The following is a 22,111-nucleotide window of genomic DNA, read 5'->3' as shown; positions in this document are numbered from 1 at the left end:
CGTTCTCTCTCCTCAGTCTCCCTGGTCTGGATTCACCTCACAGTGCACAGACTGTCGCAGTCCTCCTGTCACTGCGGCTCCCCCTGGGGACTGGAACCTTCTGGAACCCTCCCTCAGTATTTATAACTCTCCCGGTTCCTTGAAACTGTCACTCTGTCACTCCACCCCCCATGACCAACGGTTTCTAAAGCCCTAAGCTGATGTCACGTCCTTTGCTCACACTCCACCCTGCCATCTAATGGTCATCCCAAGGTACTGCACGTCACCTACACTTTCCTAGCTGGTTCCCAATATATTACTGACACCTACCTAAACTGTGCAAACCTTTCCTTCTTCTCTCTGACTAGTCCGTCCGTCAGGTCACCTTCCCTACATGTCCACCCCTTCCTTCTTCTTCTGGGAGCTCCTCTTCATCTTGTGATTCCTGTTTTGAAATAAAAGTCAATGAATAGACATATATTACAGAGATGATGGATTTTGGAAATAAAAACTTACCGTCAAACGCTGACGATGCGAGGGAGGGCTCCCAGAAGAAGATGTGCTGTCCTGTTGATGGCCAGACTCCATGGCTGTGGGTATTGCTGCTGCTGTTGCTGCTGCCAGTGATGCCATTTCTGCTGCTGCTGCTGCATCTCTTTGGCGGCTGTTGAATAAAGAGAAACAAAGGGCCAATGAATATCTTGATATTCCATGGCCCTAGTTTGGAGGAATGGGGGATTTGATAATTACCGTCTCTCATCTGCTTCTGGACTCCCCTCCTCAGCATGTTCCCTTTGCTGCTCCATTTGGGGTGGTGGTGGTGCTGATGGTGCTGCAGATGTCTGCTGCCTTCTCCTGGTTCTTGGCTTGGGTGGCATGTTGGGTGTGGCTGTGGGTCCCACTGTCTTGCTTTTATATATGTCTTGTGGGCAGAGCTACTGAGCATGCTCAGACCAAAAAAAACGGATCCGGCGCATTGCGGCGCTCATAGGCTTTCATTGTGTGAAAAAGCCGGACGCGCCGGATCCGGCGTGTCCGGCTTTTTCGCCGGAGACAAAAAACGTTACAGTAGACGTTTTTTCCAGACGCCGGATCGCGACACATTGCCGGATCCGGCGAAAACCGGATGAAACGCATGGCCATCCGGCGCGATCCGGCGCAAATGCAAGTCAATGGGGGGGAAACCGGATCCGGCATTGCATTTCGCCGGATCCGGTTTCTGTCAAAAGCGCCGGATCGCGCCTGACGGCGAAAACCTGATGTGTGAAAGAGGCCTAACCCAGCCCCTGGGGCAGATTGCTCTCCTTACACCACTTACACACTTAGCTGTCAGAAGATTGCCTCCATTATCACTCGCTCTTACGGCACTTCTGATATATCACTGGCACTGTGTAAGTGGTGTACGACTCCTGCTCTGCCGGCAAAAATCCACAGGACTTCAAATAGTGTTTGTACATTCTATTGAAGCAGTGGTGTAAAACCACTCTTGCAGCCCCTGACCAGGTGCCCCCATGTTATATACATTTGTTTACATCATACATTTATTTTAACATTTACACATTTTTTAGCCTTTTCCTGAGCCCCCAGACCGCTTTGTAGGGTCCAGCAGACAATTACTCGCATTTTCCATTGACTATCATTGGACTCGCTACTCGTACCGAATACCCAAGTATTATAGTATATTCGGTACGAGTATAGCGAGTCCGAATACTTCACTACTCGCTCATCCCTAGTCTGAATACTAATGATCATGTGATATTTCAGTTTTTCTTTTGAATTTGAAAAAAAATTACATTTCTGTTTTTTTCAGTCAAGATAGGGTGCAGAGTGCACATTAATGAGAAAAAAATAAACTTTTTTGAATTTACCAAATGGCGGCAATGAAACAAAGAGTGAAAAATTTAAAGGGGTCTGAATACTTTCCGCACCCACTGTACATCTGAGGTACGCATGTCTAAAAACTGTTTTGTAACTGATCCCATAGCTGAACTCTATTTAGGAGAGTCATGGCAATTTCTGGACCTTCTTGGATACTCTGCCTTTTTCATAGAAATTGAGCCTCTCTCTTTGAAGTTCTTTTCAATGCGATAAATTGTTGATGTAGGGGAAATGTTGCAAACAGCAATGTCCTTCCCTATAAAGCCCTTTTGATGTAACGCAAATAAGACTGCATGCTTTTCTTTGAAGGTAACCATGGTTAATCGAACAAGACAATTTAAAGCAACTAATATGCTCTTATAATTCAATCAGAATGACAGCAATAGGAGATGTCTTGTTCTCCTTAAAGGGAATCTGTCACCTATTTTTAGCCCTATCAGCTGCCGGCATCACCATCAGGGGCTTATCTACAGCATTCTGTAATGCTGTAGATAAGCTCCCGATGTAACCTGAAAGATAAGAAAAACAAGTTAGATTATACTTACCGGGGGGCGCGGTCGGGTGCGGTGGGTGTCGCGGTCCGGTCCGGCGTCTCCCATCTTCTAGCGATGATGTCCTCCTCCTTACGTCTGCCACGGCTCCTGCACAGCTGTACTTTAGCTTTCTTGTTGATGACAGAGTAAAGTACTGCAGTGCCCAGGTGCCGGGAAAGGTCAGAGAGCACTGCAGTACTTTACTCTGCCCTCAACAGGGCATAAAAAGTACGCCTGCGCCGGAGCTGCGGCAGAAGTAAGAAGGAGGATGGCATCGCTAGAAGGGAGGCGCCTGTGGGTCGCCCTCCCAGGGCTGTGGGGTACTCGGTACTGGGCCCGATGAGCTTCAATGGGAAATGTCACGGCAGCTAGGACCCGGCCAGTGGCCCTGGGCACCCATTGTAAAAAGGGGAAAGTTTATAAGTGATTCATGACGCCACCTGTGGTGTTCGGCAATGTAGATGTAAGCCGACGCTGCAGATAGATCCTCTGGGACAGATGGTGTGGTGCAGCAGTGATGTTATAACCCTCCACAGGCAGGGCGGTAGTCCCAGGGCAGAGTAGGTGAAGTGACACTTAGATGGTGTAGTGTCGGGCGCAAGGGATGTAGCCGTGCTGGGCGTATTGGTGCGGGAATAAGTGGAGGACACCAGGGCATGTAGTTCCAAAGCTTTACTCACCGTCTGTTGTGGTACAGGTGCCCGCATCCGTGCCGTGTCCTCCAGGTCAGGAGCTCAGCCAACCTCCAGGCAAGATGAAGTACTCCTTTCCAACACTCCGCCAACATATGTGCCTTCTCTGAACGTCTCTTCTTATAGCACCTTTGAGTGAAGTACTCACAGTACTGAGTTACACTGGAGTTCCTCCTGTCAGATGTTCCTATGAACTCTACTTGTACGGCAGACAGCTGTAGCCTGCTTCGGGGACTCCTTACTACCTAGTCCCAGCTCACTATTGTTGCTGTTGTGCCCCCAAGTCTTGTGTGGGAATAAAGTGGTCACTACTTCTATTCCTCCGGTGTCTGCTGCAGGACCATTAGTATCCATACAACCTCAGTGACCTGACCCCGGCCTTGCGCTTAGAACTTGGGAAGGGTTCTCTCTTCCAACCCTGATCCTTAGTCCTCCTATTCTCCTTACGTTCCGTACTAATCCTTCTTTCCAATGGAGAATCAAGCTTCCTTTCTCTGTCTCTTTCCTGTGCCAGCAGACCCAGATCACTGTGGCCTGCTGCAGCACTTCCTTCTTCCATCCCTCTCCCGGGGATCTTCTCTTTCTCACTCTCTGTCCTTCTACATCCTCACTCACTGACTGAATGAAAGACTAACTGAATGACTCAACTCTTCCCGCTCTTTTATGTGAACTAAACTCCACCCACCTCCCAGCACATTTCATGTTTCAAGCAGGGAGCCACCAAGGGGTGCTATGCTACACTCCAAGCAGGGAGCCTCCGAAGGTGCTTTGCTACACTACTTTGTGGTGTGGGGTGCAGGTGTTTGAGTGTGGTCAGGTGTCTCCACCCTACCTGGATGGTGCGGCACCACACCTCAGGAGGAGGTGCAGTACCTCTGTGGCGACTGAACCCTCAGGGGCGCCACACCTGACCGGACCGCGACACCTATCGGACCGGATCGGACGCCCACGTGAGTATAATCTAACGTGTTTTTCTTATCTTTCAGGTTACATCGGGGGCTTATCTACATCATTACAGAATGCTGCTGTAGATAAGTCCCTGATGGCAGTGCCGGCAGCTGATAGGGCTGAAAGTAGGTGACAGATTCCTTTTAATACTTTGTCTTAAGTTAAAAAAAAATCACTGAAATTATGTAATCAGTTAATTATATAGCAGGACTAAAAAAATCAGTAGAATTGTGGGTTTTTGTGAGTAACTTAATTTTCTTGGCAAGAAATGACTATGTATTATTTTTCAATTCATCCTGTCACTCTTCATAACAATCTTGCCACTATACAAACTACAGCAGAAACTTAGTGAAAAACAAAATTTTTGTTAGTGTCAAAACTTTTGATTACAACTGTATATATTGTGTAATATCTAGTTGAAAACAGGTGCAAGGAATAGCTCTTCTGTGAGCATAATCCGAGTGTCATTTTACAGAGAACTTAATTTCTCCATCTTCTCCATTCTGTGAGTTGATGTAAATTAGACTGCACTCAGAGGACATCTGAGTGCAGTCCAAAGTTTTACATGCACCCATAGACTTGTATGCTAACTCGATGTGACAAAAAAACCCTAGTCGGCACTGCTCCATAGTATAACATTGAAGCGAGTGTTATCGAATGAAACATTGGATAGCACTCGTCTGAGTCATGCGCAGGCTACTCAACAGTGTGCACGTACTCTCAAAAAGTAGGTCTATGTAGCCTTGGTGAGTATTTTAACATACTGTCAATACACTAATATTTACAAAGGGAAAAAAAGTTTAGGGAATAAACTTAATGAGAGTTCTCTTGTAAGTGGATGTCAGATTCTGTATTCTCTGGAAGAGAGGTTACCCTTCAGTTATTAGTTGAATGACTTCAGAGCTCTATTGCAGAGAGAAAATAAAAAAGGAAGAATCTGATTTTAAAGACAAAAATTCCTTTTCTCTGGAAGGACAGGCAGGAAGAGAACACTGACATATCATCAAATATTGATTTTTCTGATTCAGGAAAAGCACAAAAAAACAGCATCAGCACTGTAAGTAACAGACTGCATGGTAGGTGACAGACAGCTCTGATTTCACTGCAGAGATATTACAAATTACCATGAGTACAGAAGACCCGAGTGTGATTACTAACAGCTTTCATCTCTGGACAGTAGGTGGATGTGCAGTACAGTTGAGCTGGCAGCACTGTAGAGCTGCTAAAAGTGTTTGTATTGTGATACAACTCTATTGTACTTCTGCTAGAAGTGTTTGTGTAATGTGGCAATAAAAGATAGAAGCTGTTAGTAATCACACTCATGTCTGCTGTACTCAACTTGTAATAACTCCATAGTGAGATCAGGGCTACCGTCATCATTACTACAGATGGGCGAAATCGAACAGTAAAGTTCGACGTCCGTACCGATCGCCTACTGTTTGGGCATGGACACCGAACACTGACTTCACTAGGAAGTCCATGTTACTGTTCATGTCAGCGTAGCAAAATCATCATCGCGAGACAGATAGCAACGCTTCCCAGGCTGTCAAATGACAGCATGAACCCACAGCTATGATCGGAGGTATAAAGTCTACCTCCGGTCATTGGCGTCGGCTAATGGGACTACTGCTGCCATCAGCCGACCCCTGCTGCCACTAATAACTGAGAGCAAGAGCGGCTGATAGGTGTATTCATCAGCTGGCGCCTATGCTGTAAATAAATAATAAAAAAACAAACCGGCATGGTTTCCTTTTTATTTTTGATAATAAGCTAGGCAAAACTGACAGCGAGGGGCTGCAACCCTCAGCTGTAAGATTCAGCAAGGCTGGTTATCAAGAACAGAGGGACCCCCAACTCCAATTTTTGTAATTATTTAAATAAATAATTAAAAAAAAAACGGCAAGGGGTCCCGCGCATTTTTGACAACCAGCCTTGCTAAAGCAGACAGCTATGTCTGGTATGACATATGACTGGTATTCTCAGGCTGGTAAGGGGCCATGGATAGTGACCCCCCATCCTAAAAATAGCAGCCCACAGCTGCCCAGAAAAGGCGCATCTATTAGATGCTCCAATTCTGGTGCTTTGCCCGGCTCTTCATCAGTGGCTCTCAGCCTGGACAGTCGCATCTTGGCACCGTCCAGGTTGAAAGCTGTTTATCCTCAGACATGGATTACGGCATGGGACAGAACGATGGACTGGTGAGGGATATAGTTGTTTTTTTTTTTAATTATAGGAGATGAGGGATTCAATGGTATATGGGTATTAGGTGAGTATAACTGTGTTTATTATTTTTAATTAAAAATGGACATGTGTGTTTTGTTTTATTTCAAATAAAAGACTTTATTATGGCTGTGTCTTTAACTACCATACAACTATAGGGTTAGTAATGGATAGGCATCTTATGGACGCCTCTCCATTAGTAATCCATGTGCTTGATGTCACCGGACAATACAAAGGTTATAGCAACCCCACAAATATGAACCCCACTTGCCACCGCTACAGAGCAAATGGGAAGAGCCGGGCAAAGTGACAAAATTGGTGCATCTAATAGATATGGCTTTTCTGGGCAGGTGCAGGCTTTCATTTTTAGCCCCGAACTGTGAGTTTGCCTGGCTGGTTATCAAAAATACAGGGGAATCCACAACTTTTTTTTAAATTATTTTACAGCACAGGCGCCAGCTGATGAACAATCCCATCAGCCACTCTTGCTCTCACTGTTAATAGCGACAGCAGGTGTCGGCTGATGGGAGCAGTAGTCCCATCAGCCGACACAGTAACCAAAGTTAAACTTTATACTTCCAATCACAGCTGTGTGGCGCCCCTGAGGCTTCAGTCGCCACAGAGGTACTGCACCTCCTCTTGAGGTGTGGTGCCCCACCATCCAGGTAAGGGAACTCCTAACCACGCTCCAACACTCTTATCCCACACAACATGCTAGTTCAGCAAAGCCACATTGCGGCTCCTTGCTTAGAGAGTAGCAGAGCACCTTTGGTGGTCCCCTGCTTGGAACACGAAACGTGCTGGGAGGCGGGTGGAGTTTAGAATACCTAAAGAGCGGGAAGAGTTAGTCAGTCTGTCAGTCAGTGATTGAGAAAGAGACAGTCACTCAGAGAGGAGTGAGGATCCCTGGAAGAGGGATGGAGGAAGGAGTGCTGCAGCTGCCTCAGTGATCTGAGCCAGCTGGCACAGGAAAGGAAAGAAGGAGAAAGACATTGGACTGAAACCTGACCTTCTATGAGAGAGAGGGATTAGTACGGAACGAATGAGTAAAAAGGGAACAGAAAGGACGTGGGTTAGAGGAGAACCCTGCCTAGAAGTTCTAAGTGCAAGGCCGGGGCCCGGTCCCCGAGGTTGTATGGATACTGAAGGTCCGGCAGCAGACATCGGGGGAGTAGTGGGCTGTAAATGCACTACTCCCATCTAAGACTTGGGTGCACAACAGCAACTTGGATAGTGAGCCGGGACTCAGGAGTAAGGAGTCCCCGAAGCAGGCTATAGCTGTCTGCCATGCAAGTAGAGTTCCTGGGAACATCTGTCAGCAGGCACTCCAGTGTAACTCAGTACTAGGAGTACTTCACTTAAAGGCGCTATAGAGGAGACGTTCAGAAAGGTACATGTTGGAGGAGTGTTGGAAGGGAGCATCCTATCTTGCCTGGAGGTTGACTGAGCCCAGGACCCGGAGGACAGTGCATGGAGGCAGGCATATGTGTGAGCTGCAGACTGTGAGTAAAGCTTTGGAACGACATGCCCTGGTGTCCTCCACTTATTCCCGCATCACTACACCCCGCACTACTACATCTGGGCACCGGCCTCTACACCGCCTGTGCCTCTCCTCCATTGCTACTTCTACACTGCCCTGGGACTACAGCTCCACCTGTGGGGAGCTTCACCATCTTGGCTGCAACCCACCACCAATCCCAGAGGATCTGCATGCAGCGTCGGCTTAACACCTCACTTGCCGAACACCACAGGTGGCGTCAAGAACTATTCATAAACTTTATTTCATTGTTCATTCATCCCCTTTTTGCCATGGAGCTCCAGGGCCACGGACCGGGTGACAGCTTCCGTGACAACTCCCATTGAGATCAACGGGCCCGGTACCGAGTACCCCGCTAGGCCCAGGTAGGGCGCTCCAGCTGCGCGCTCACGCTGTCTTTTGACAGCGTGGGAACCACGGCTGTGTGACCGGCAGTGAGGATTTTATAACCAATCAGAAGCGTCGTTTGCCATGCTGTCATGCACATGACAGCGAGGCAAACTCTGGATGTTCTGGCCCACCATTCAAGTAAATAGGGTCCGAGTTTGGGTTTGGATCCGGGTACAGTTCTGGTACCTGAACACAAACTTTTTGTAACTGATTGGCCGAACGCGCCGGTCCCGAACATACAGGGGCCTGCACCTCTCTAATCATTCCTCATATAACTAAGAAGAAAGCTAGTTCTATGCTATTGTGGGGGCTTTTTCTTTATCCCCTGTCTGTTGATGTTTGGTTATGATTGGTTAATATCATATAGAAAAGAAAGAAAACGCCCCCAGTGAAAAATAAATGCTAACGTCCCTCTGGACTTAGCAAAAATTCTTAGCAGCACCTATTACATCCTGTATCCAGTTAAACATGAAAAATTTGACAAAAAGGTCCTATTTAAATATACTAGAAAAAGCTAGTGCAAACATGCAGTATTTATCTAGGTTATATTCTCTAACGTTCGCTTCTGTACTGTTGTATTGCTGTGGTGTTTGATTAATTTTTGTCTACATGGTGTTCTTATAGAGTTGAGCGAAACGGGTCGAAAAAATTCAAAAGTCGCCGACTTTTGGCAAAGTCGGGTTTCATGAAACGAAACCCGACCCTAGGATGAGGTCGGCCACGAGGTCGGCGACTTACGCGCCAAAGTCGCGTTTCAAAAGTTTGTTTTGCGCTCTTTTTCAGCCAATCAGGATCCATGGACACTGTGGGCAACGTGATAACCTAGGCACGGGTCACCACCATCTTTCAGAAGGGCATGCAAGTGATTGGCTTGCTTTGGTGGGCGTCACAGGGGGTATAAAAGGCCGTGCACGCCGACCGCCATCTTACTTCTGCCGATCTTAGTATAGGGAGAGGTTGCTGCTGATTCTGTAGGGAGAGCGTTAGGCAGGGAAGAAGACAAAAAAACTGCTTCTGCTGCTAGCGATTTGGCCTGCACAACACACAATTCACTGTGTGTGCAGTGCAAGGGGAGGCTATATAGTGGTGTATCAGTGGTGTTGGTTGTTGGGCTGCCTTTTAAGGCTTCCTGACACGCTGGCATTGCTGTTTATCCACTGCTCCGCAAACTGCTTTTTTAAAAGCAGTCCAATCTCCCTTATCCTCTAGTCACTTTTGTCACAGCTGTGCCATCGAGCGTGTCACATAGCACTCAGATATCAGTGGGCCTCACACAATCCACAAGTGTCCAGTGTCCAAAAGTGTGCGCAGAGATTCAAAATCTCTATTATCCTCTCGTCACTTTGGTCACAGGCAGCTGTGCCATCGAGCGTGTCACATAGCGCTCAGATATCAGTGGGCCTCACACAATCCACAAGTGTCCAGTGTCCAAAAGTGTGCGCAGAGATTCAAAATCTCCATTATCCTCTCGTCACTTTGGTCACAGGCAGCTGTGCCATCGAGCGTGTCACATAGCGCTCAGATATCAGTGGGCCTCACACAATCCACAAGTGTCCAGTGTCCAAAAGTGTGCGCAGAGATTCAAAATCTCCATTATCCTCTCGTCACTTTGGTCACAGGCAGCTGTGCCATCGAGCGTGTCACATAGCGCTCAGATATCAGTGGGCCTCACACAATCCACAAGTGTCCAGTGTCCAAAAGTGTGCGCAGAGATTCAAAATCTCCATTATCCTCTCGTCACTTTGGTCATAGGCAGCTGTGCCATCGAGCGTGTCACATAGCGCTCAGATATCAGTGGGCCTCACACAATCCACAAGTGTCCAGTGTCCAAAAGTTTGCGCAGAGATTCAAAATCTCCATTATCCTCTCGTCACTTTGGTCACAGGCAGCTGTGCCATCGAGCCTGTCACATAACGCTCAGATATCAGTGGGCCTCACACAATCCACAAGTGTCCAGTGTCCAAAAGTGTGCGCAGAGATTCAAAATCTCCATTATCCTCTCGTCACTTTGGTCACAGGCAGCTGTGCCATCGAGCGTGTCACATAGCGCTCAGATATCAGTGGGCCTCACACAATCCACAAGTGTCCAGTGTCCAAAAGTTTGCGCAGAGATTCAAAATCTCCATTATCCTCTCGTCACTTTGGTCACAGGCAGCTGTGCCATCGAGCGTGTCACATAGCTCTCAGATATCAGTGGGCCTCACACAATCCACAAGTGTCCAGTGTCCAAAAGTGTGCGCAGAGATTCAAAATCTCCATTATCCTCTCGTCACTTTGGTCACAGGCAGCTGTGCCATCGAGCCTGTCACATAGCGCTCAGATATCAGTGGGCCTCACACAATCCACAAGTGTCCAGTGTCCAAAAGTGTGCGCAGAGATTCAAAATTTCCATTATCCTCTCGTCACTTTGGTCACAGGCAGCTGTGCCATCGAGCGTGTCACATAGCGCTCAGATATCAGTGGGCCTCACACAATCCACAAGTGTCCAGTGTCCAAAAGTGTGCGCAGAGATTCAAAATCTCCATTATCCTCTCGTCACTTTGGTCACAGGCAGCTGTGCCATCGAGCCTGTCACATAGCGCTCAGATATCAGTGGGCCTCACACAATCCACAAGTGTCCAGTGTCCAAAAGTGTGCGCAGAGATTCAAAATCTCCATTATCCTCTCGTCACTTTGGTCACAGGCAGCTGTGCCATCGAGCATGTCACATAGCGCTCAGATATCAGTGGGCCTCACACAATCCAAAAGTGTCCACTGTCCACAAGTGTGTGCAGAAATTCTAAATCTCCCCTGTCCTATAGACAGCTTGTACCTTGTTTTACATTACTATATAGTTTGTTGGATTTTGTCTACATTTCTACCAAAAATGAGGAAGGCTGGTGGAAGAGGCCGTGGAATTGGGCGGGGGTTGGCAGCTGGTAATGATGGTGTTGGTGGTGGATCTGATGGTAGTGGCAAGAGCAAAATAGGACCGAATGCAGGAGGTGCTGACCCTGCGTCATCGTCTGTCTACATAAGGCCTCGAACGCTTAGTTTTCTAGGAGTTGGCAAACCGCTTTTAAAGGCAGAGCATCAGGAAAAAGTTTTGTCTTACATTGCTGACTCAGCCTCCAGCTCTATCGCCTCCTCTTCTTCAGTTATAAAAAGTAAAAGCACTGAGTCGTCATTGGAGGCTCATGTTCATGAACCACACCTTTCCTTGTGTCCTTCACCCCAACCAAGATTGAAGGATGACGCAGGCCATACTACTGATTACTCCATGGAGCTGTTTTCACATACCATGCCTGGATTATCAAGTCAAATGGTGAATTACCCAGGCCAAGATGAATCTGACATGGAGTGCACTGATGCACAGCCACTGATGGATGATTCTGCTGGTACATTCACTCAGAGAACTACATTGTCCTCACAGTGTACAGAGCCAGATTTTGACCCTGATGAGACTCAGGTGTCCCTTCCCGCACACTATACCACCATACACGGTGACACAGAGAAAGGTGCACATGACATAGAAGAGGAGGTGATGGATGACCCAGTTGTTGACCCAGATTGGCATCCATTGGGGGAAGAGGGTGCTGCTTCCAATAGCTCAGATGAGGAGCATCCACAGCAGACATCGACATCGCAACAGCTGTTATCTGGCAGGCCCGGAGCACTCCAAAGACAGGTTCCAAACATCAAAAGAGTTGCTGGACAGCTTGTCCAGAGGGTCAAAAGATCACAGCGTGCTAGGCCGCAAAATGTCTGCCAAAGTAGGAAGAGTGCAGTGTGGCACTTTTTTGAACAAAATCCTCATGATCAGGCCAAGGTTATCTGTAAGAAGTGCGCAAAGACCTTTAGCCGAGGGAAAAATCTGAAAAATTTGAATACCAGTTGCATGCTTAGACATTTAACCAGCATGCACTTGCAAGCGTGGACACAACACCAAACCTCAAGTGCCACATGTGCAACTGATCACAACGAAGGTAGTCAGCAACGCTACATTGTTTCCCCCACTGTAAGCCCACCGGTTAGCACAGCAGCAAATGTTGAGGTGTCGTTGCAAGGCCACAGCAGTCAGGGAATCCCACTGTTATATCAACGAAAGACTGATTCTAGGCCATCAGAAAGAACACCAACTCCATCACCATCATCAACCCTCTCTCAGTCCGCCCTGTCCACCGCTACTTCCACCATATGCAGCTCTCAAGTCCAGCTCACCCTCCCAGACACTATGAGTAGATCAAGAAAGTACTCAGTCTCTCATCCGCGTACACTGGGTTTGAACGCCCATATTGCCAAACTAATCTCGTTTGAGATGATGCCCTTTCGGTTGGTGGAAAGAACAGCTTTCCGCGAACTCATGGCCTATGCAGTACCACGCTATGACCTACCCAGTCGCCACTTCTTCTCTCGCAAAGCCATCCCAGCCCTCCACCATCATGTGAAAGACCGCATTGTCCATGCACTCAAGCAGTCAGTGAGCGGAAAGGTGCACCTCACAACTGATGCATGGTCCAGTCGGCATGGCCAGGGCCGTTACGTGTCCATCACTGCGCACTGGGTTAATGTGGTGGATGCAGGGTCCACAGGGGACAGCGGTGGTGGGATAGTGCTGCCTAGCCCACGGTATAGGAAACAGTTGGCTGTAGGCGTTCCACCCTCCTCCTCCTCCTCCAGAAGCGAAAGCTCGTCCACAGAGCGCAGTCGTATGAGCACTCCATCTGCAGCTGCCACTGTTGCACACGATGTGTCCCCCTATCGAGCAGCTAGTGGAAAGCGTCAGCAGGCTGTGTTGCAGATGATGTGTTTGGGCGACAGACACACCGCCGAGGTGCTGGCCGAGTACTTGAAGCGACAAACTGAGTCATGGCTGGGCAGTGTACATCTTGAGGCAGGCAAGGTAGTTAGTGATAACGGGCATAATTTTGTGGCAGCCATAGCCCTTTCAAAACTCAGCCACATATCTTGCTTGGCTCACACCTTGAACCTGGTGGTGCAGTGCTTCCTCAAAAATTATCCGGAGTTAACAGCCCTGCTCCAGAAGGTGAGAAGACTGTGCGCGCACATCCGCCGGTCGCCTGTACACTCCGTTCGTATGCAGAAGCTGCAGCGATTGCTCCACCTTCCCAACCACCGCCTCATTATCGACATTGCAACAAGGTGGAACTCCACCCTGCACATGGTGGAGCGGCTGTGCGAGCAGAGGCAGGCCATAATGCATTTGTGGGAGGATACACGGCCAGGCACTTTGAGAACAGACATGGAGTTGACAGGCGTGCAGTGGTCGAAGCTGAAAGACCTTTGTAAAGTCCTTCAGTGTTTTGAGGAATGCACACGGCTGGTAAGCGCAGACGACGCCATCCTAAGCATGAGCATCCCACTTATGCGTCTGCTCATGCAAACTTTGACGCACCTTAAGGAGCAGGCGTCTGCAGCCAATGTTGATGAGGAGGAAAAGGAGGAGGGAATCCTTGATGACATTCAGCCATTGTCTGCTCAGGGACCTCTCCTGGACGAGGTGGAGGAAGAAGAGGAGGAGGAGGAGGATGATGGGGATGATTACTTAGGGGAGGAGGATGCATCTCGTGGGACAAGTGAAAATGTTGGCGTGGCAAGGTCTGGTACAGGGTTTGTGCGTGACTGGAGGGATGTGGATTTGCCAGAAAGTGCTCCTCCACCCAGCACTCGCAGTGCATCATTGACACCGGGAACATTGGCCCACATGTCAGATTATGCCTTGCGGATCCTGAAAAGGGACCCCCGCATTGCCAAAATGATGAACGATGACGACTACTGGTTGGCCAGCATCCTGTATCCACGCTATAAAGGCAAATTACAAAACATCATGCCACAGGAGAACCTTGACCTAATATTGGCTAATAAACAAGCAACTCTGGTAAATCGGTTGCTTGAGGCATTCCCAGCACACAGCAGCGGTGATGGTTCTCACACGAGCCGTACGGGCCGGGGGCAGCTTGACAGAGGTGTTCGTGGTGCACACAGCAGAAGTGGCGTTGGAGACAGGGGTTTCATGACAATGTTGTGGACTGATTTTTCAAATACCGCTCACACAACTGGTAATACTGCATCGATGGAAAGTGACAGGAGACAGCAGTTGTCAACTATGGTTACAAACTACTTTTCCTCCCATATCGATGTTCTCCCACACAGGTCATTCCCCTTTGACTATTGGGCCGCTAAACTGGACACCTGGCCTGAATTGGCCCAATATGCCTTACAGGAGCTCGCTTGCCCAGCTGCAAGTGTGCTATCGGAAAGAGTCTTCAGTGCAGCTGGATCAATCCTGACAGAAAAAAGGACCCGTCTGTCAACCCAAAATGTGGATGATCTAACCTTCATTAAAATGAACCACGCATGGGTTTCCAAGGATTTTGTCCCACCTTTCCCTGATGACACATAGGGTGACAGAAAAATGGCTTGCTTTGGTCCACCTCTTCCTGGTACTTCACCTATTTCGCCTTTTGCATCAGCTGAATGTCCAACATCAACATATGCCACTTTCTAAAACTCCCTAACTGTGCTGCCTCCCCCCCCATGGCCGGGGTCACCACCTAGCGCACGACACCGTGCGAGTGCCGTTGCCCTGGACAGGTGGGTAGGCCGACTCTTGGGCGCGGGCACTGGCACATGGTCCCTCATAGTGCAATCAAGTGTCTCTGACGGTGGTGGTGCACACCCGCCGTCAGACACACCGCTGTACTATGAGGGGCCCAGTGCCAGTACCGACGCCCACGAGTGGGCCCCCCTTGCTTGGGCAGGGCCCCAGCATTTGCAATCTTTACCTCTCCCTGCTCCTCCGCTGTGTAATCTGGGCCGTCAAATCCATACTGTGCCTGACACCGTCTGAGCCTGCCTCCTGAGACATATATTTTGAATGTGTACGCTATCCATACATGTTATCCGGGGATACGGTACCCTTTCTAACCTTTGTGCAATCACGTGCAATCCATACTGTGCCTGACACCGTCTGAGCCTGCCTCCTGAGACATATATTTTGAATGTGTACGCTATCCATACATGTTATCCGGGGATACGGTACCCTTTCTAACCTTTGTGCAATCACGTGCAATCCATACTGGGCCTAACACCGTCTGAGCCTGCCTCCTGAGACATATATTTTGAATGTGTACGCTATCCATACATGTTATCCGGGGATACGGTACCCTTTCTAACCTTTGTGCAATCACGTGCAATCCATACTGGGCCTAACACCGTCTGAGCCTGCCTCCTGAGACATATATTTTGAATGTGTACGCTATCCATACATGTTATCCGGGGATACGGTACCCTTTCTAACCTTTGTGCAATCACGTGCAATCCATACTGGGCCTAACACCGTCTGAGCCTGCCTCCTGAGACATATATTTTGAATGTGTACGCTATCCATACATGTTATCTGGGGATACGGTACCCTTTCTAACCTTTGTGCAATCACGTGCAATCCATACTGGGCCTAACACCGTCTGAGCCTGCCTCCTGAGACATATATTTTGAATGTGTACGCTATCCATACATGTTATCTGGGGATACGGTACCCTTTCTAACCTTTGTGCAATCACGTGCAATCCATACTGGGCCTAACACCGTCTGAGCCTGCCTCCTGAGACATATATTTTGAATGTGTACGCTATCCATACATGTTATCCGGGGATACGGTACCCTTTCTAACCTTTGTGCAATCACGTGCAATCCATACTGGGCCTAACACTGTCTGAGCCTGCCTCCTGAGACATATATTTTGAATGTGTACGCTATCCATACATGTTATCCGGGGATACGGTACCCTTTCTAACCTTTGTGCAATCACGTGCAATCCATACTGGGCCTAACACCGTCTGAGCCTGCCTCCTGAGACATATATTTTGAATGTGTACGCTATCCATACATGTTATCCGGGGATACGGTACCCTTTCTAACCTTTGTGCAATCACGTGCAATCCATACTGGGCCTAACACCGTCTGAGCCTGCCTCCTGAGACATATATTTTGAATGTGTACGCTATCCATACATGTTATCCGGGGATACGGTACCCTTTCTAACCTTTGTGCAATCACGTGCAATCCATACTGGGCCTAACACCGTCTGAGCCTGCCTCCTGAGACATATATTTTGAATGTGTACGCTATCCATACATGTTATCCGGGGATACGGTACCCTTTCTAACCTTTGTGCAATCACGTGCAATCCATACTGGGCCTAACACCGTCTGAGCCTGCCTCCTGAGACATATATTTTGAATGTGTACGCTATCCATACATGTTATCCGGGGATACGGTACCCTTTCTAACCTTTGTGCAATCACGTGCATTCCATACTGGGCCTAACACCGTCTGAGCCTGCCTCCTGAGACATATATTTTGAATGTGTACGCTATCCATACATGTTATCCGGGGATACAGTACCCTTTCTAACCTTTGTGCAATCACGTGCAATCCATACTGGGCCTAACACCGTCTGAGCCTGCCTCCTGAGACATATATTTTGAATGTGTACGCTATCCATACATGTTATCCGGGGATACGGTACCCTTTCTAACCTTTGTGTAATCACGTGCAATCCATACTGGGCCTAACACCGTCTGAGCCTGCCTCCTGAGACATATATTTTGAATGTGTACGCTATCCATACATGTTATCCGGGGATACGGTACCCTTTCTAACCTTTGTGCAATCACGTGCAATCCATACTGGGCCTAACACCTTCTGAGCCTGCCTCCTGAGACATATATTTTGAATGTGTACGCTATCCATACATGTTATCCGGGGATACTGTACCCTTTCTAACCTTTGTGCAATCACGTGCAATCCATACTGGGCCTAACACCGTCTGAGCCTGCCTCCTGAGACATATATTTTGAATGTGTACGCTATCCATACATGTTATCCGGGGATACGGTACCCTTTCTAACCTTTGTGCAATCACGTGCAATCCATACTGGGCCTAACACCGTCTGAGCCTGCCTCCTGAGACATATATTTTGAATCTGTACGCTATCCATACATGTTATCCAGGGATACGGTACCCTTTCTAACCTTTGTGCAATCACGTGCAATCCATACTGGGCCTAACACCGTCTGAGCCTGCCTCCTGAGACATATTTTGAATGTGTACGCTATCCATACATGTTATCCGGGGATACGGTACCCTTTCTAACCTTTGTGCAATCACGTGCAATCCATACTGGGCCTAACACCGTCTGAGCCTGCCTCCTGAGACATATATTTTGAATGTGTACGCTATCCATACATGTTATCCGGGGATACTGTACCCTTTCTAACCTTTGTGCAATCACGTGCAATCCATACTGGGCCTAACACCGTCTGAGCCTGCCTCCTGAGACATATATTTTGAATGTGTACGCTATCCATACATGTTATCCGGGGATACGGTACCCTTTCTAACCTTTGTGCAATCACGTGCAATCCATACTGGGCCTAACACCGTCTGAGCCTGCCTCCTGAGACATATATTTTGAATGTGTACGCTATCCATACATGTTATCCGGGGATACGGTACCCTTTCTAACCTTTGTGCAATCACGTGCAATCCATACTGGGCCTAACACCGTCTGAGCCTGCCTCCTGAGACATATATTTTGAATGTGTACGCTATCCATACATGTTATCCGGGGATACGGTACCCTTTCTAACCTTTGTGCAATCACGTGCAATCCATACTGGGCCTAACACCGTCTGAGCCTGCCTCCTGAGACATATATTTTGAATGTGTACGCTATCCATACATGTTATCCGGGGATACGGTACCCTTTCTAACCTTTGTGCAATCACGTGCAGTCCATACTGGGCCTAACACCGTCTGAGCCTGCCTCCTGAGACATATATTTTGAATGTGTACGCTATCCATACATGTTATCCGGGGATACGGTACCCTTTCTAACCTTTGTGCAATCACGTGCAATCCATACTGGGCGTGAGAACGGCTGGCGAGCTGTTAAGCAAGCTACAGCACCTGTCCAGACAAGTACAGGGATTCCCTAGCGAGGAGACTTATTTGATTGTTTTCAATGTTGGGACAGCAATTTTTGGGGAGCACTATACTCTGGAGAATGATAGATGGGGCCCACCATACACTGGAACATTCCAAAGGTGGACATCAGACACTGGAGCAGCATTTACAGGGCCCATTATACACTAGAGCATTAGAAATGGGGCCCATTATGTTTGGAGCATTATTTGGGCCCATAAGACAGTGGAGCTTCATCCATGGGGACCAACATATACTGTAGCATTATGTGGAGCTCATCATATACTGTTTCAAACATTATATGGGACCAATGATTCTGTATGGAGAAATAGATGGGCCTCGTCATGAGATGTAAAAAGTGAGGTATTTTTCATTGTACTATACCGCTATTTATCTGCCGTATCGGAGCATGATGAGTTGTGGTATGTGTTAAAGGGGCGCTCTTTCGCTCAGGGCACATGAAAACCTGCAGCCAGCCCTCCCCCCCCACAACTTTAGCCAAATAACCCCCATTTTTCAGTGCGTAACTTATATTATGAAGTTAATTAAGGTTGACAAGCTTAATTAAGAAGAATTGATGCTTTTGGCATTCAAATGGGCACTGTAGGTGTGTTTCCTGTCCTCCTCTCACTGCCGACTTTTATTCCCCATTGACTTACATTGGGTTTCGTGTTTCGGGACGACCCCGACTTTTCCCTATAATCGGACGATCTTGCTCGACCCGACTTTTGGAAAAGTCGGGTTTCACGAAACGAAACGCGACCCTAAAAAACCAAAAGTCGCTCAACTCTATGTTCTTATTTTTGTCTAAAGGTTCCACATGATGAGGGTAATGCTATGATTAAGTGCGCAATAGAAACGTATCAGAATGTGGCTTACCAATAGAATGTGGAACCTTTTAACCTTATGGACATAAATAAAGCTTGAAGATTTTATTTGGATGTACCTATCCTCCTTTATTTTTCTTTGAATAACATAGTGCATGATCCAGTCTGCTCTTAAGAGCAATTTTTTTTCCCTTCTGATCAAAAGTGTTGATTAATTGGATCAACATTAAAGGGTTAAATGAAATCTGTTGTTTTTCTATGTAATCTGAAGACAGCATGATGTAGGGGCTGTGACACAAATTTCACCGATGTGTCAGTTATTAGGCTGTTGCTGTTGTTTTTATTTTATCACCAAGAGATTATCACTTCCTGGACAACAAGGCATATGAGCCCTTTTCTGACCATGCCCCCTCCTGTGATAAGCAGCTCACTGTCGATAGACAATATACATAGAGTGGGCGGGGTTAGCTTTCTGAGCTCTGCTTCATGCTACATGTAAAAACTCTGATTGTGTCACAACTACTGCACCCAGTAAACTAATTGATACATCGTTGAAATCAGGGTCTCTTTTCCTACATTATGCTGCTCTCTGAAAAGGTAGCAAAAACTTGGTGACAGATTCCCTTTAAGAAGAAGGCTTTTATATATACACATATTCGTATTTATGTTATTTTCATCTACAAAAGCATGTAATCTGTTTGAAAAGTATTGATGGTTCACACTGTGACCAGTTCCTGAGGTAGTCTATTCCACAAGATTAATAGTTCTTATCTTAAAGAAGCCTTTTCTCTTACGGAGATTGAACCTTTTTTTCTTCAGACAGAGGGAGTGCCTCATTTGTCTTTTAAGGGAATTTCACATATATGTAGTTTTAGCTTTTTACCATACTTTTTGTATGGACTAGTTATGTAGTTATACAAGTTAATCATCTTCTTAAGACTAAATACATTTTTATGCTCATTATACTAAAAAAAGTGCACTTTAGTTGATATCTTTAACTAACGGTCCGTTTCCATGTACCGACCAGTGATCATTTATTAGCTTGTTTACACAGGCAGACTGTGGTAAAGGATCCACATTGAATGATGTATAATAGATTGTCAGTGCGCATAGGCTGTCATTGCTCTCGTCATCGTGAGTCCTGTTTACACAAGATGATGCACATCCAAAAACGATGATCTTTTACGCTGCACAAAAGATCATTTCACCTGATGAACGAGCATCTTGCTAGTTCATCGGGTGATCGTCAGCCTGTTTACAATGCAAGATAATTGTGAAATGACCCTCTTTAAGAACTCTCATTCACAATAATAACCTGTCAGTGTAAATGCAGCTGACCTGCGTGTTTCTTCGGTCTTGTTGATTTTACACAGTGCTTTTGCGTTTTTTTTTTATCACATTAGAGATTGAAAACAAAGAATAGCGCGTGTTATGTTAGTTTCAGCGAATAATCTACTGGTGGTTTTCTATGATCTGACATATCAATGGAATAGCAAAGAGGGAAAACATCTGATCTTTTAGCTTGATAAAAGTTAGTCGGGTCCTACCATAAAAGGTTCAGTTTGTATATTTCTCGCTATACATGAAAAATATGAAGATTTTTCATAAGAATATCACTAAGTTACATTGTCAATATTTCATTACAGATATCTCTTATCTATATACAGGGTATACCTTTCTCTTTTGGTATACTAGAAGCATTATTTGACAAATGTTATGGTTTTTTGCTACCTGATACTGAAGGGTATAGGGCAGCGAAAAATAGTTGCAAAATAAATTGTGAAATCTACGGAAATAAAGAGTAGCTACTTACTCAAGACCGCATTACAAAACTTGCAATTACTGTAATAACTGTCAGTAATCCACACATAAGAACTGAAAGTACAGAACAACATGACATAAATACTCACTTTTACTGTAATTTGCCCACTGTGTGTTGTAGTGTCAGAAGGTATCCGAGCAGTCATACGCCGCTCTCCCATGTCTGCCTGTGATATCTCGGAATCAGACTCCAACACATTGCGTTCTACCCCACCCTCCTCTAATGCATAAGATGACTAATACTGGGGCACCTAAAATGTTCTAGTACCGCTGCCATCCACGCCTCACAAGTGTCCCTGACTAATGCACTTCAAATATCCCCAATGAATTTTGCTTCAATATTATTCCACAGCTTGCGCAACCCTTTGATAATTCCTTCCATGGAAGATACAGTAGCTGCAGTATTTTTTTCTACTATTTACATTTCTAGGTGAGCTTTTACTGCTCTCAGCTGATGTGCATCCTCATTTAGACCCACAGCACCCCCTACTGACTATAGTGTTAAATACAGAATAATATTCAGAAGACCTTTTTTTTTAAACAAAAATGATGCTCAAGCAACTTGTTTCCATGATTCATTTACCAGCAGAGAGGTTAATGCAAATAGAAACAGATCTAAGTGCAATTATGGTCATAAACTAAATGCAGTACAAATGCACGATGCCAGATATTTGCTTTTATGACAACACTAGCTGAAGAGCCCGGCGCTGCCCGGGCATAGTAACTAACAACGTTTAGTTATAGCAAATTATAATGATTATATCTATATATATAAAGCTGAGTGTAGAGCCCCACCCACTCCGCATAGCCACATTCACTATAATATCCCACATCATCCCGTCAGCCAGAGCCACCGGACAACTACCAATAATATCCCATATGATCCCATCACCGCCGCTGGAATACTACCCCTAATATCCCACATCATCCCATCAACCAGAGCCACTGGACTACTACCCTAATATCCCACATCATCCCATCAACCAGAGCTACCGGACTACTATCCCTAATATCCCACATCATCCCATCAGCCTGGGGTCAGAACCAGAGTGTTGAGTGGAACTGTCCTAACTTCCATACCGGGGATCCCTTTAAGAGAGGCCTGGCGTCAGAACCAGAGCACCGAGTGGATTTGCCCTGACTTCAGTACCAATGATCCCTTTAATAGAAGCCTGGGGTCAGAACCAGAGCGCTGAGGGATTTGCCCTAACTTCAGTACAGGAGATCCCTTTAAGAGAGCCTGGGGTCAGTACCAGATCATTTGAAGGCAATTGCCCTGACTTCCATACCGGGGATCC

The 22,111-nt window shown here is 46.8% G+C and overlaps 1 protein-coding gene across 1 annotated transcript in view; it reads right to left on the bottom strand.

Moving 5' to 3' along the window:
* Positions 1–21,083, bottom strand: part of LOC141089174 (leukotriene B4 receptor 1-like) — a 66,854-nt gene extending 45,771 nt beyond the window's left edge. Inside the window, exon 1 of the mRNA XM_073575499.1 lies at positions 20,903–21,083. The gene's annotated coding sequence lies outside the window, so the exon portion shown is untranslated. The remainder of the gene's footprint in view (positions 1–20,902) is intronic.
* Between the last annotated feature and the right edge of the window lie 1,028 nt (positions 21,084–22,111).

Source organism: Dendrobates tinctorius, unplaced genomic scaffold, assembly GCF_039654945.1.
Source record: "Dendrobates tinctorius isolate UK_male_01 unplaced genomic scaffold, ASM3965494v1 ptg000044l, whole genome shotgun sequence".
NCBI classification, from domain to species: domain Eukaryota; kingdom Metazoa; phylum Chordata; class Amphibia; order Anura; family Dendrobatidae; genus Dendrobates; species Dendrobates tinctorius.
The sequence above is the reverse complement of the archived record's forward strand: the minus strand, read 5'-3'. Positions and strand labels throughout refer to the sequence as shown.